General features: G+C 40.1%; 1 long non-coding RNA gene across 2 annotated transcripts in view; it reads right to left on the bottom strand.

The window, feature by feature from the left end:
- The window catches only part of LOC148126295 (uncharacterized), a 118891-nt gene extending 107208 nt beyond the window's left edge, over positions 1-11683 (bottom strand). For both annotated transcript variants that reach the window (XR_015742593.1, XR_015742592.1), the window contains exon 1: positions 11605-11683. This is a non-coding gene — a long non-coding RNA (uncharacterized LOC148126295). The remainder of the gene's footprint in view (positions 1-11604) is intronic.
- Between the last annotated feature and the right edge of the window lie 567 nt (positions 11684-12250).

The following is a 12250-nucleotide window of genomic DNA, read 5'->3' as shown; positions in this document are numbered from 1 at the left end:
AGATGGTGGCTTTTGTGGAGCCACGTGCGCTGCCTGGCACACCCTAGCGATGTGTCCTCTTCTGCTGCAGTTGTTGCAGGTGGCACTTTGAACCTGCACGTTGCTCTGGCATGGGGACCCCACAGGAGAGGCACAGCGGGTGTGCCTAGGCACGTTGCCTTCTCTCGGTCTAGTTCCTACCTGTGGCTGCTTGAATGGTTTGAGACGGTGCACCTCAGATTGCTCGATGGGCTCTTCTTCGTTCACTGCCTCCTCAGAATGCACAGTGACTGGATTATCTTTGGGGTGCTTCCCTGTATTTCAGCCGCTGACTGTATTGCCAATTCTGCAGCCAGGGCTTCCTCGATGGCTTGTGCGAGGTTGAGGTCCTTCTTTGCCAACAACCGCCTCTGTAGTCTTGTATCCCTGACTCCGCAGACAAGTTGGTCCAGGAGCATGTCATCAAGGTAGCCTTTAAATTCACAGTGCAGGGCTGCGGTTCTGAGGGCTGCCATATATTGGTTTATGGTCTCTCCCTCCGCTTGCTTCCTCATGCGAAGGCGAAGCGTCTCGCGATCTGTGACGGTTTCGCGAATAATGATTGGAGAGGGTCTCCAGTAGCTCAGACCATGGGACATTCTTGAGTTCTCTTGGGGCGAACAGTGCTGTTGCTGTGTCAAATACGGTGGCCCCACAGTAGCTCAGGAAGAAAGACTTCTTTTTGTTGTCTGTAGCGTCGGCCAGACCCACAGCATCAATATAATGGTTAAACCGGTTTTTATAAGAGTCCCATTTATCTTCGTCTGGCTTAAATGGCTGGAACGCCGGATTCGCATTCATGACTGGTTCAGCTTGTGGCAGGTAGAACAAGTCTCACTGGGGATACAGGCCCTGGAAAAGGTAGCAGCTACAGTTTGTAGTGCTGTTAAACGAGTGTTCAGCTTCTGAGTTCTCTCTGGGTTGTACAGGTAGCAGCTGCGCTCGCAGTGCAATTTCGGTCTGGTGATTCAGCTCGTGGAATCTCTCTGGGTTTTTCTCGCTCTCTGCAGCCCTTGGCGGCTGGGAACAGACGCTATAACTGACGTCTGTTTGAAGTTCGCGCCCTTACAAGGGCGAGGCGGCGATGCTGCAGCTGCGCGCTGACAGCGATTTGAATTTCGCACCTAGATTTAGCGGCCGTGAGCGTCGCGCTGGAGCTTCGCTACACGAAATTCCGGCAAGTTTGCTGTTGGGCGGCTGAGGCTCTCAGCGCCCACTCTCTTGTAGCTAGTTTGTGTTCTTGAGCGGCTACACGCTCCGCTTCGCTTCCTACTCAAATGGCTGACCGAGCTCTCAACGTCGCGGCTACGGTTCAGCGCTTCAGATTCATGATATTCAGCTCTTGTATAGCTGCTGGTTGGCCACATCCCACCTTCATCGCCAAGGTTAAGTTCGGAAAGGAGGGAGGCCACACCAGAGCTTCAGTCATAACACACTTTATTCGTGGGACTAAAGGGGGCTGTCGCGTCTGCAGCTAACAGCAGACCTACCAAGCGAACAGCAGCTGGCTCAACCTAGCAGCCAGCTTTTATAGCCGACTGTCGAAGGGAGCCAGCCAATGGGGACTAAGAACGCCCCCGCAGGAATTGCGGACCTGATGGGGAACTGGTGTCAGCCCCAAGGACATAACAAGAACCAATGTAAAAAATGTCCTGGGAAACAAAGAACCCTGGTGTTAGATCTGGGAGGATGGTACAAGAACGGAGGCAAGACTCAGATAGCAACAACAGCTCTTTATTAGTGACTTCAGATCTGAGCAACTAATCCCAGCCACAGCAGCCCCTTATATAGGGCTGGCTGCGGCTAGGCAGCCAATGAAGGCGATTTGAGTTTGCCGCTCTTGGCAGGGCCAATCGCGGCAGCCCGTTTACTGGCCAATTGCATCAGTCTATGGTGACCAATCACAATCGGCTATCAGCGGGCCAATCAGGGTTGCAGGCTTTCGATCCTTCTAGTCCGGACCACCTGGAGCATTTGCAGCTACCCAATAGCCTAAGCGAATGAGAAAAAAATATCTGTTTGCTTCCCATTTAGAATACCCAGCCTCTGGCTTTCTAACTTCTCACCCAAATATTTTATATTGTATTTAAGGTACCATACGGACTGCATCAAATCAGTCAAATCTTGGTGACTAGATGGAGAAATTCACTTAAGTATTTTGGCATTAGTATAGATATTGATGATCACTGCCTTTTTCTGAGATTTCTCCGAGATTTCATAGTTTAGTTCACAAGCCTGGGATTTGTAAAGAAGCCTGGGATTTGTGGTACATATTAACAAAGTCAGATCCTTCTTAGCTTTTATGAGATTGGTAAGGTTCGGGTAAGCGTTCCAGTTTGTTGTGTGCACATTATTGCTGTACAATGAGCCATTTTTAATTATGCTTTCAAACTGACCAGACTTCCTGCTTACGATATACAGGAAGATCCAGGTCACTTCCACACCACCATTTTCACTTCCCAAACCACCAGAAACAAACCACAGAGAATGCTTCATACAACAGTTAGTGTACCTTCTCCCTGACCAACAGAAGGGTACAAAAATGGCATGTAACTAGTGCCTTGTATCATATCCATATAGCCCATTTTGTTTGGCATTTAAAGAGCCAAGCATATGCAATTAGAAATGCTGAGAAGCCTCCACAATGACACACCACCAAGTTGTTATTCCCCTGCTGAGTTTATTAAGCTATGTCAGTTTAAAGAGGAGAGCCAGGAGACCCGGGCTTCTGGATGCACCTGGTTCTGTTCCTGGTCTGTTGCCTGCTGGAACGTCTTATCTGCTTGCTTTTGAGGTTACTGTGCCAGATACCATTTCAACTGAACACAAAGACTGTTTGCTTGGTGAGCTGAGGATTCAGCGTTGTCTCTTTGAGAGAAAGGTATCGGGAGGAGAAGATTTACAAGCAGATAAGGACATTGTATTTACTGTTAATGGACTTGATAACTGGATGGATATACTGGATAATGATATATGGACTGAATGACACTTCTTAATCTCTGTGTGCAATAAATAACTATTTTATAACTACAAACAGTGTTTTTGTCTCCAGTGTGTGTATACTCTTGGGCCCACTCTCTCTCTCATTTGCCAGCCTGGCTTGACTGCTGCTGCATACTCTGCGCTTGGGGTTTATCCCCAAACACTAACATTGGTTATGGGCCCAGCAGTGTGCACAGTCTAGCTAACCAGGTTATATCTGAGAGTCTTTGGTTAAGAGTTGCACATTACTGTAAAAACAAACTGTTTGTTAAATAGTTATTTTTTACAAGAGCAATGGCACAAGTAGAATTTGCCAAGTCTGTCCATGATATCCAGACTAGATGGAACAAACTATGTTTCATGGTCAATGAAATGTAGTTTACTTCTCTACGAAGAGAAGGTTTGTGGAACATAATAACAAACCCACTCAGATGTATCAAATTTAAATCCCAATGATGAAGAGGATTATAAACTGATACAGGATTATGAACAGAAAGAATGAACAGGCTTTGTGCATCATAGGTCTCACTCTGTCTGACCAGCAACTCATTCATATTCGTGGAGTGGAAAATGCTGCCAATTGCTGGGATAATCTCAAGAAGATTTATGTTCGAGACAGTGTAGGAGCTCATATCAATCTTACACGGAAGCTGTTTAGAACACATCTTGAGAAAAATGGAGACATGTTGACTCATTTAAACTGTATAAAAAGCATTTTTCAAGAATTACAAGAAAAAGAGCTTATATTTAATGAGTTACAACAAGTATACATCATACTGTCTTCTCCTGGATCGAAGCTATGATGATTTTGTGACTGCATTAGAGGTGTTGCCAAAAGACAGTTTATCAGTAACTGAGATTACCGGCAGGCTATTAGAAGAAGCCAGAAGAAGGTTGACATGCTGACCAGCTGAGAGAAGATAAACCTAATAAAGAAGAGAAATTATCTTCAAAGCTGGAAAGAAACCAGCTGTGTAAAGGAAAGCACCCGGAAGAAGAGAAGTTATCTTCAACGGCATACACAATAAAAAGTGTTTTAATTGTGGAGGCAGAGGACATTTGGCAAGATTCTGCAGAAAAGGAAAAGCCAGAATGTAAAGTAGCCAAAGAAATCCTTTGAACTAGCCACATACAGCAACTGTGATGTGAAGAATGATTTATGGTGGTGGACAGTGGTGCATCCCACTGCATCACGAGAGATAAGACAAAGTTTATAAAAATGTCTACAAGCTCTCTCAACATATATCACTCGCCAATGGCTGGCACCTCAAGGCCAAGGGTGAAGGTATTGCTTATTGTCCATGTTTAAACCAGAATATAAAAATGTTATATGTACCACAGTTAAAGATGAACTTATTTTCTGTAAGAGTATTAGATAAACTAGGATATGTAGTTACATTTAAGAATAATAAGTGCATACTGGAAAGAGACGGCAAAAAGGTAACTGCAGCTTTAAATGGAGCATTATATGTCTTACATGATAGTAAGAAAGGGGAGGCACAGACTGTATTTAATAATATCAAGCCTCATGATGATTGTATCCATTTATTGCATAAGACGTTTGGGGGCATGTAAATTTTCAAATGCTAAAAACGTACAGTGGAGTTATCTGAAGGAATAAGGTTAAAGCCCTGTGATAAGTATTTAACGTTGCTAATGTTCTGTTGTTGTGAAGATAAGGAGAAATAATGCCTGCAAATAGGCTAAATGGTTTCAAAACTAAAGAACCTTTAGAAGAAGTATTTGCAGACATTATTGGTCCAAAAAGTTCCAGTATGGGGGTGCTCGATATATACTGAGCATTATGGACTATTCTCTAGATATGGGTTTTGCTACCTAATGAAAAGCAAAACTGAAACATATCAACATTTCTTCAATTGGTTAAGGTTTGCTTGAAAAAGAAAAACCAAACGGCAAATTATAACCCTGGTGACAGATAATGGCACGGAATTTGTTAATAGCAAATTCCAGAATAGGTTAAAGGCAGCTGGAATAGCTCATAAGACATCTGCACCATACAGACCACAACACAATGCATTTGTTGAAAGGCGTAGGCCAAAACATTGCAGGCGATGACCCGTACTATGTTAACTGATTCTGGGTTACCTGATTCTTTGTGGGGAGAGGCCACAATGTTGTGCTAATCATTTATTAAACAATGTTATGTTAACTCAACCACTGGTGAAATACCATTCACCATGTGGCACATGGCAGGAAGCCTGATCTGAGTTACCTGCACACATTTGGTGCACCAGCATGGTGCATATCCCTACACAACTCAGGCGTAAGGGGCAACACAGAGCTAAACAATTTTTTCTTCGTTGGTTACCAAGCTAACCATAGGGCATATAGATTTTGGGAGAAAGGCACATCTAAGGTGTTATGTAGTGCTAATGCCCAATTTCTAGAGCACGTAGGATGGGATAAGTTAGAGCAGGATAACAATAACGAGGTGGTTATTGAATCATACAGAAATCCCATTAAGTATCCCTGTAACTTTAAAAATAATGTAAAGGAAGAGAAGTACAGGAAGAAGTACTGCCCCTAGAGGAAGAAATAGCTGAGGATGAGGAACAGGTTGTAACTCAACCAAGCCCAGTAATACCCAGAAGGACTATCATTGTCTAGACCGCCTGATAGATACCAGGCTAATACAGTGTGCCAGGAAAATAGAATCCCAAATACTGTGGATGAGATTAAAAGATATCCTTCTAAAGAGAAAGAAAAATGGTATGCAGCAATTAATAAAGAATTAAAATCCTTGAAGGATATGCAAGTATATGTAAAACGTGAGATTACCTAGTAATGAAAAACCCATTGGATGCAAATGGATTTTTAAAATAAAAACAGATAAGGATGGAAAACACAATCCATAAGGCAAGGTTAGTAGCCCAAGGCTTTAGACAAAGTGCAAAGACTATGATGAAGTATTTGCACCTAGTCTGACAAAGCAGTAACTTTAAGGGCAGCATTAGTATGGGCAGCAAGCAAGCAATATATAGTTAACCATCTTGATGTGGAAACTGCTTACTTGCATGCTCCACTAAGACATACTGTTTATATGAAAAGGCCTAATGGATTTAAAGGAGACAATAATAATGATAATGATTGTTGGTTATTAAAGAAGAGCCTTTATGGTCTTAAACAATCGGGCTATGAATGGAACCAGTATATTGTGAAGGAACTGACCAATATAGGGTTTAAAGCTGTTTTAGCCGACCCATGTCTATTTAAGAGAGAAAAGAATGGGAAAATATCATTATTATTGTTGTTTACTGATGATATTGCCTTGATTACTAAGACTAATGATGAAGCAAATGAAATAATCACATCATTAGCCAAGAAGATAAAAATCAAGCAATTAGGTGAGATAAAGAGATATCTAGGTTTGAATATACTGAAAACACAGAAAGGTTTTAAGATATCTCAAGAAGATAAGATATCTAAATTGCTAATAGATTATAAGATGGAACTTTGTAAGCCTGCAAAGACTCCAATGAGTCAGGATATTTGCAAAATGGATACACAAAGTCCTAAATGTGATAAGGAATTATATCAATCTTTGATTGGTAGCTTATCATATATTAGCAATTGGTCAAGGCCAGATATTGCTTTTAGTATTAATCAGCTGGCACGACACAATAATGATCCGCTTCAATGTCACTGGATAGCATTGAAAAGAATCCTAAGATATCTTAAAGGAACATTACACCATGCACTGTATTTAGAACCAAAAGGTGATCTCATATTGAGTGCTTATGCAGATGCTAGTTTTGCAGCAGAAAGAGATACTAGAAAGTCGATTTCAGGAACAGCCATAATGCTGGGTAAGACATTAATTGGCTGAAGTCTATAAGGCAACAGCATATAAGTTTGTCTACTATGGAGGCAGAATTCTCCTGTTTATCTTTATTGTGTACTGAGTTAATTATGTACAAACAAATGTTGAAGGATATGGGTATAACTGTAAATTATCCTATAGTTGTACATGAAGATAATCAGGCAGCAATTCAAATGGCCACTAATATTGCAGTTAAAACGAGAAGTAAACATACAGATTTGAGGTATCTTAATGTAAGACAGTCTGTACAGAGTAAATTGATACAGCTGGAGTACTGCATGTTGGAGGACAATGTAGCTGATCATTTTACTAAAACCCAAGGTGCTATTAAGCATCTAGAGAGTTGTGAAAAATATGGGTTTAGAATGTAAAGATTACATATTTATATCACCCAAAAGGGGAGAATGTTGGGTATATGGATACACCAACCAGGTTTGGGTTGAATAAATATGTAAACCTAGGATTAAGTGTCTATGTAGCTTTAAACAAGAAACTGCAATGTCATTGTGGGTGCGGTTGCAGGCAGTAATAAAGGTAGGAAGGGAAACGTAATAGACCCGGCTTCTGGATGCATCTGGTTCTGTTCCTGGTCTGCTGCCTGCCTGAACGTCTATCTGCTTGCTTTTGGAGGCTACTGTGCCAGATACCATTTCAACTGAACACAAAGACTGTTTGCTTGGTGAGCTGAGGATTCAGCGTTGTCTTTGAGAGAAAGGTATCGGGAGGAGAAGATTTACAAGCAGATAAGGACATTGTATTTACTGTTAATGGACTTGATAACTGGATGGATATACTGGATAATGATATATGGACTGAATGACACTTCTTAATCTCTGTGTGCAATAAATAACTATTTTATAACTACAAACAGTGTTTTTGTCTCCAGTGTGTGTATACTCTTGGGCCCACTCTCTCTCTCATTTGCCAGCCTGGCTTGACTGCTGCTGCATACTCTGCTTGGGGGTTTATCCCCAAACACTAACACTCTGGCAATAGAAGATCAATTATTGACCAATCTTGAATTATCATATTTTAGACATATTATTCAAAGACCTAACTGTCTTGAGATGTTTATAACGCTGGGAAAAGTTGAACGAAATAAAAGAAAACAACCAGCAGCAAGATGAATGGACTTGGTGATGAATGCACAGTTAGACGATCTGAAAGACCAGGTTGGGGACATAACATCCTGGAGAAGTTCTATCAAATTGGATGCTAAGAGTTTATATTGATTTGATGGGGCATAATGACTCAATCAGTCTATGTAGTTTTGTTTTTATTTTTTTAAAAGTTTTAAAGGCATGCATTTTATAAAAGTCTCATAACTTTTAAATATGTTTACAGATTCCAGTATAAACTTCTTGTCTTTCTATTAAACTATGTCATTAAATGTGCTGAACTGAAAATACTGCAGCAATGTGGACATTATACATTTTAAAGTCCACGTAGATCACCAGAATTGTTGCTATATTTTCTATATGCTTCAAATACCTAGTATCTGCATTTTATATATCTTCTAGGGTTCATTGTATCTTAGTACTTTAATCTTTGTCATTTAACTCTATCCAACTTCAGCTATTTCTACAGGATTAAATTTCCTTCCTAGAATGTTGAATCTTTTATGCTGTTCTATAATTGTAGTGTTTTATTAAAGGCATTATAAGCAACGTATAAGTCTGCTATACTGACATTTTCTATCAGCCATTTGCATTAATGCAGAATATTTTATAAATGGAGCATAAACGACTACATATTCCAAGTGAAACAGAAGCAGAGAACTCCATGATCACACAATTTTCTCAGATTTATTGCCTGGGAGTCTTTGTGTAGATCTGAGCAATTTCATAAATTGGAAATGGCTTCACCACATTGTCTTGTGTATTTATAAGGGGTTCCCAATTACCAACATTTTTTTTCAAAGGCCTTTAGATATAGTCAGCTCTTACTTATTACATGCTTTCTTTTTAAAAACACATTTTGCACAGAATATGTATCAGTTTGCCTTACTCAGTGTTAAGATTCATTTTGCTAGATGTCAGTGTGATTACCCAGTAGATAAACGGTTTTGTGAATCAAAGCCCTATAAAGTCCCCATTCTGCTCAAACTCAGCTAAGTGGAGCTGGAACAGGAAGAGGGGAAATCAAAATACTGTACAGTAGGATGGTTACGTTATGAAAATTCTGCTGAAATGGAAAAAAGAGGTAGTGTCAGGATTCCAGCAATTACCCAATTTCAAACCCCCTTTCCCCCTCCCTTTCTGTTGGCAACTCTAAAAAGACCATAGAAATATTTTATGAGTTGACAGGTAGGTTGAATGTTTGCCCATAATGCCCACTGAGAGCTTTAGGGACCAAAATATTTCCCATCTTCATTTTGCTACCCAATCTGCTGCTACTGTTCTAAATAAGCTATTTTATTTTATTTTCCTCTTACCAAGAAAATAATCCAGGCTACTTAGGGATCGCAGAATGCATAGCTATGTAGCATTGTGACATTAATTAGATTTGGTTACATCAGGGATTGACAGTGTTCTCAACTTTAAGGACCACATTTTTCTCTTAGAGTAGAGGTGTCAATCTCACATTGCCATGGCGGCATTGGGACTTTTCCCCCTTTGCTAAACCAGGTGTGGGTGTGGCCCAGAGGTGGTACTCAGCAGATTCTGACCAGTTCTGGAGAACCAGTAGCAGAAATTTTGAGTAGTTCGGAGAACTGGCAAATACCACCTCTGACTGGAGATTTTACAGTAACCTTCCCCTGCCTTACCCAACAAGCCACACCCACACAACCGGTAGTAAAAAAAATTGAATTCCACCACTGGTGTGGCCACCATATAACTCTCAGCCCGCAGGCCAGAAGTTAGACATCCCTGTCTTAGAGAAAAAGTACTATAGTGGAGTCAAGGCAGAAATGGACATGCTTATACTTTTCTTTCCTTTTTCCTCTTCTCTTTTTGTATCCATTCATTTTAGGGCGACTAGATCTGGGCTGCAAAAATCTAGATGACCACTTTTCAGCCACATCCATCAAATTGTAACTCAGTGCTGCCAACAAATTGTATTCAGGATTTTAACAGTCCAGGTCTGGTAACCCTGATTCATCTGTTACTCATTTGATCACCCATTTATTGTCTTTCATGTCCATATCTAAACACAAAGCACCCACTGTGATTATCTTCATGTTTGCAACTACATTCCCAACCTTCCATATATTTAGCAAATGAAGTCAAGTCTAATAAGATAACAGGTATGCAGGCATAGTTAGCATCAGCCAAATTAATTTTTAAGGGCAATATTTTTCTTGGGTCCAATCAACTTTCGTTCCTTCTAGGATGACTCACAGCCAGACAACTTTTTAGTGGTGAATAAGGTGCACAACCGTAGAATGAGTTGGACCGCCAGAACTGATCCTAGTATTTACAGTAGTGTTCTTCCTCCCCTTCTTCCTCCTCTTCCTCCTCCCCCTCCTCCTCTTCCTCCATTAATTATGAATTCCTTAACATTTGAACTTTTGCATAACACTTGAGATTACATCTAATGTAGTTATTTCCTGAATAAACTTTGGCACCAACCATAATTTTGTCTAAGAAATAATGATTCCTTACAAATTGTACAGATAATATCTTTGCTCTTCTAGAGTAGCTACTGTCTTTGTCATATCAGAAGGTACAGTATTATGCCAATCTCTACTCAATCTTATTTTCTTACTTAAAAAATCAAGGAATTTCCATCATATAAACGTATATTAAAGCTATCTATATTAACCTGTATTCTTTTTATTTATGTAAATAATTTTCATCCTCTCTTTAAGAATAATAGCTTGCTCCATCATTAATAGTTAGAATATTTATGTAATAATTGTACTTATATCATCTCCAATTATCTCCATTTTTTCATAATTACATGTCATTATATTGTTCAGGCTATATTTTAAAATTGCAATTGCTTTTCCTGGGGAGAGTTATTTCATTAATTTGGGTATTATTTGTTTATTTTATTATTATATAGAACAGGCCCATTTTTTTCCTAGAAACTCCTTGATGTCCGTCTGTCTCTTTTTTCCCCTCTTATACTTCTGGGATCTCCCGGATGACAATGCAATAATAATCTTCTAAAATAAGTAGGGAGAAAATCATTAGTCCTTAAACCTTTGATCCATTGCTAGGGTCATCCTGGAGTGGTGAGAACAGTTTCTTAACTAGAAGCGATTGGGAGAAATAAATGCTCATTTAATTTTTAAAGGAGGGGAGGAAGAGGCTATAGGCACTGTCAGTCAAAGACAACTACAAACCACAGGGTGCTATATTCTCAAGATGCATTTTAAATAAACAGCTCAGTTCATTGCTTTTAGGGTATTAACATCTCTTCAGAGTTTTCAGTGAAAGTACAAAACCCAGTGACTGACTGTAGCTGAAGTCTTAGAATAGCAATGAAGCATGTCAAAGGCCAGTCATTTCTGGAGCTCAGGCTCCTGTACAATTCTTGCACACCAATTTCCAAGCTGTCCTTAGGAAGCTATATGGAAAGCAGCAGCAACCTTGATCCATATGAGGAGCCATTGTTGCACAAGCCCTCCGGCTGAAGAAAAGATCATTATACATATTAGCTCTCTGCTGACTTAAGCAGAATGAAATTATCTAGCCTTTTCAAAGCAACGCCGCCTCCATTTTGTAGGCAAGGCTCGAGGCATCAGGATCCATGCCTCTCCTTTTCCTAACCCACAATTATTCACAATGCTACTAGTAAATGTACTGGAACCTCACCTGTTTTGGTGCTGTTATTGAAGAATAAATAGATCTGGAGGAATTACACTGTATTGGTTGTGAATACCTGACAAGCAGGAATGCTATGGCAAAAAAGCAAAAAGATCAGTTTAGCTACATTTGAAGGTGGCCTTGTATATAAATAGAATAGTGAAGTAGATATTTACCACTCTGAACCTGTCAGTCTGGATATACGATAGCATTAAGGTTTCATTATGTTCAGAGAGAGAAATGCACACACTGTCAATTGCCAAAAGAGAAGCTTCATTGCTTCATGCTTGATCTGGGACTAAGGAAAATACAGTATAAGCTCTCTTAAAAGTTGCTTCCCTCCCCACCCCCAGCGGCACCCCCTCCCCAGTTTATGAGTGTAATCCACAATTACTTTTATTAGAGGGCCACTTTAAAGCAAAGATAAGGGGGTGGGTAGCCCTGCTCTCCTATAAATTTCCTGGAAAGCCATATGGATTCATTTCTTAACAGGTTTTCACCACTATTCACTGGCGAGTGGTACTTCCAAGTAGTATTAAATTAACTCTCACTGCCAGCTGCTGGCCGCTATAAATCTACTACAGTTTTATATATTTATCTGTTTGACATATGTTTCTCATGAACCCACATAAGACACTGCTGGTGGTATTTAGTC

This window comes from Pseudonaja textilis, chromosome 3 (assembly GCF_049901715.1).
Source record: "Pseudonaja textilis isolate UNSWEBS1 chromosome 3, rPseTex1.2, whole genome shotgun sequence".
Classification (NCBI taxonomy): Eukaryota; Metazoa; Chordata; class Lepidosauria; order Squamata; family Elapidae; genus Pseudonaja; species Pseudonaja textilis.
The sequence above is the reverse complement of the archived record's forward strand: the minus strand, read 5'-3'. Positions and strand labels throughout refer to the sequence as shown.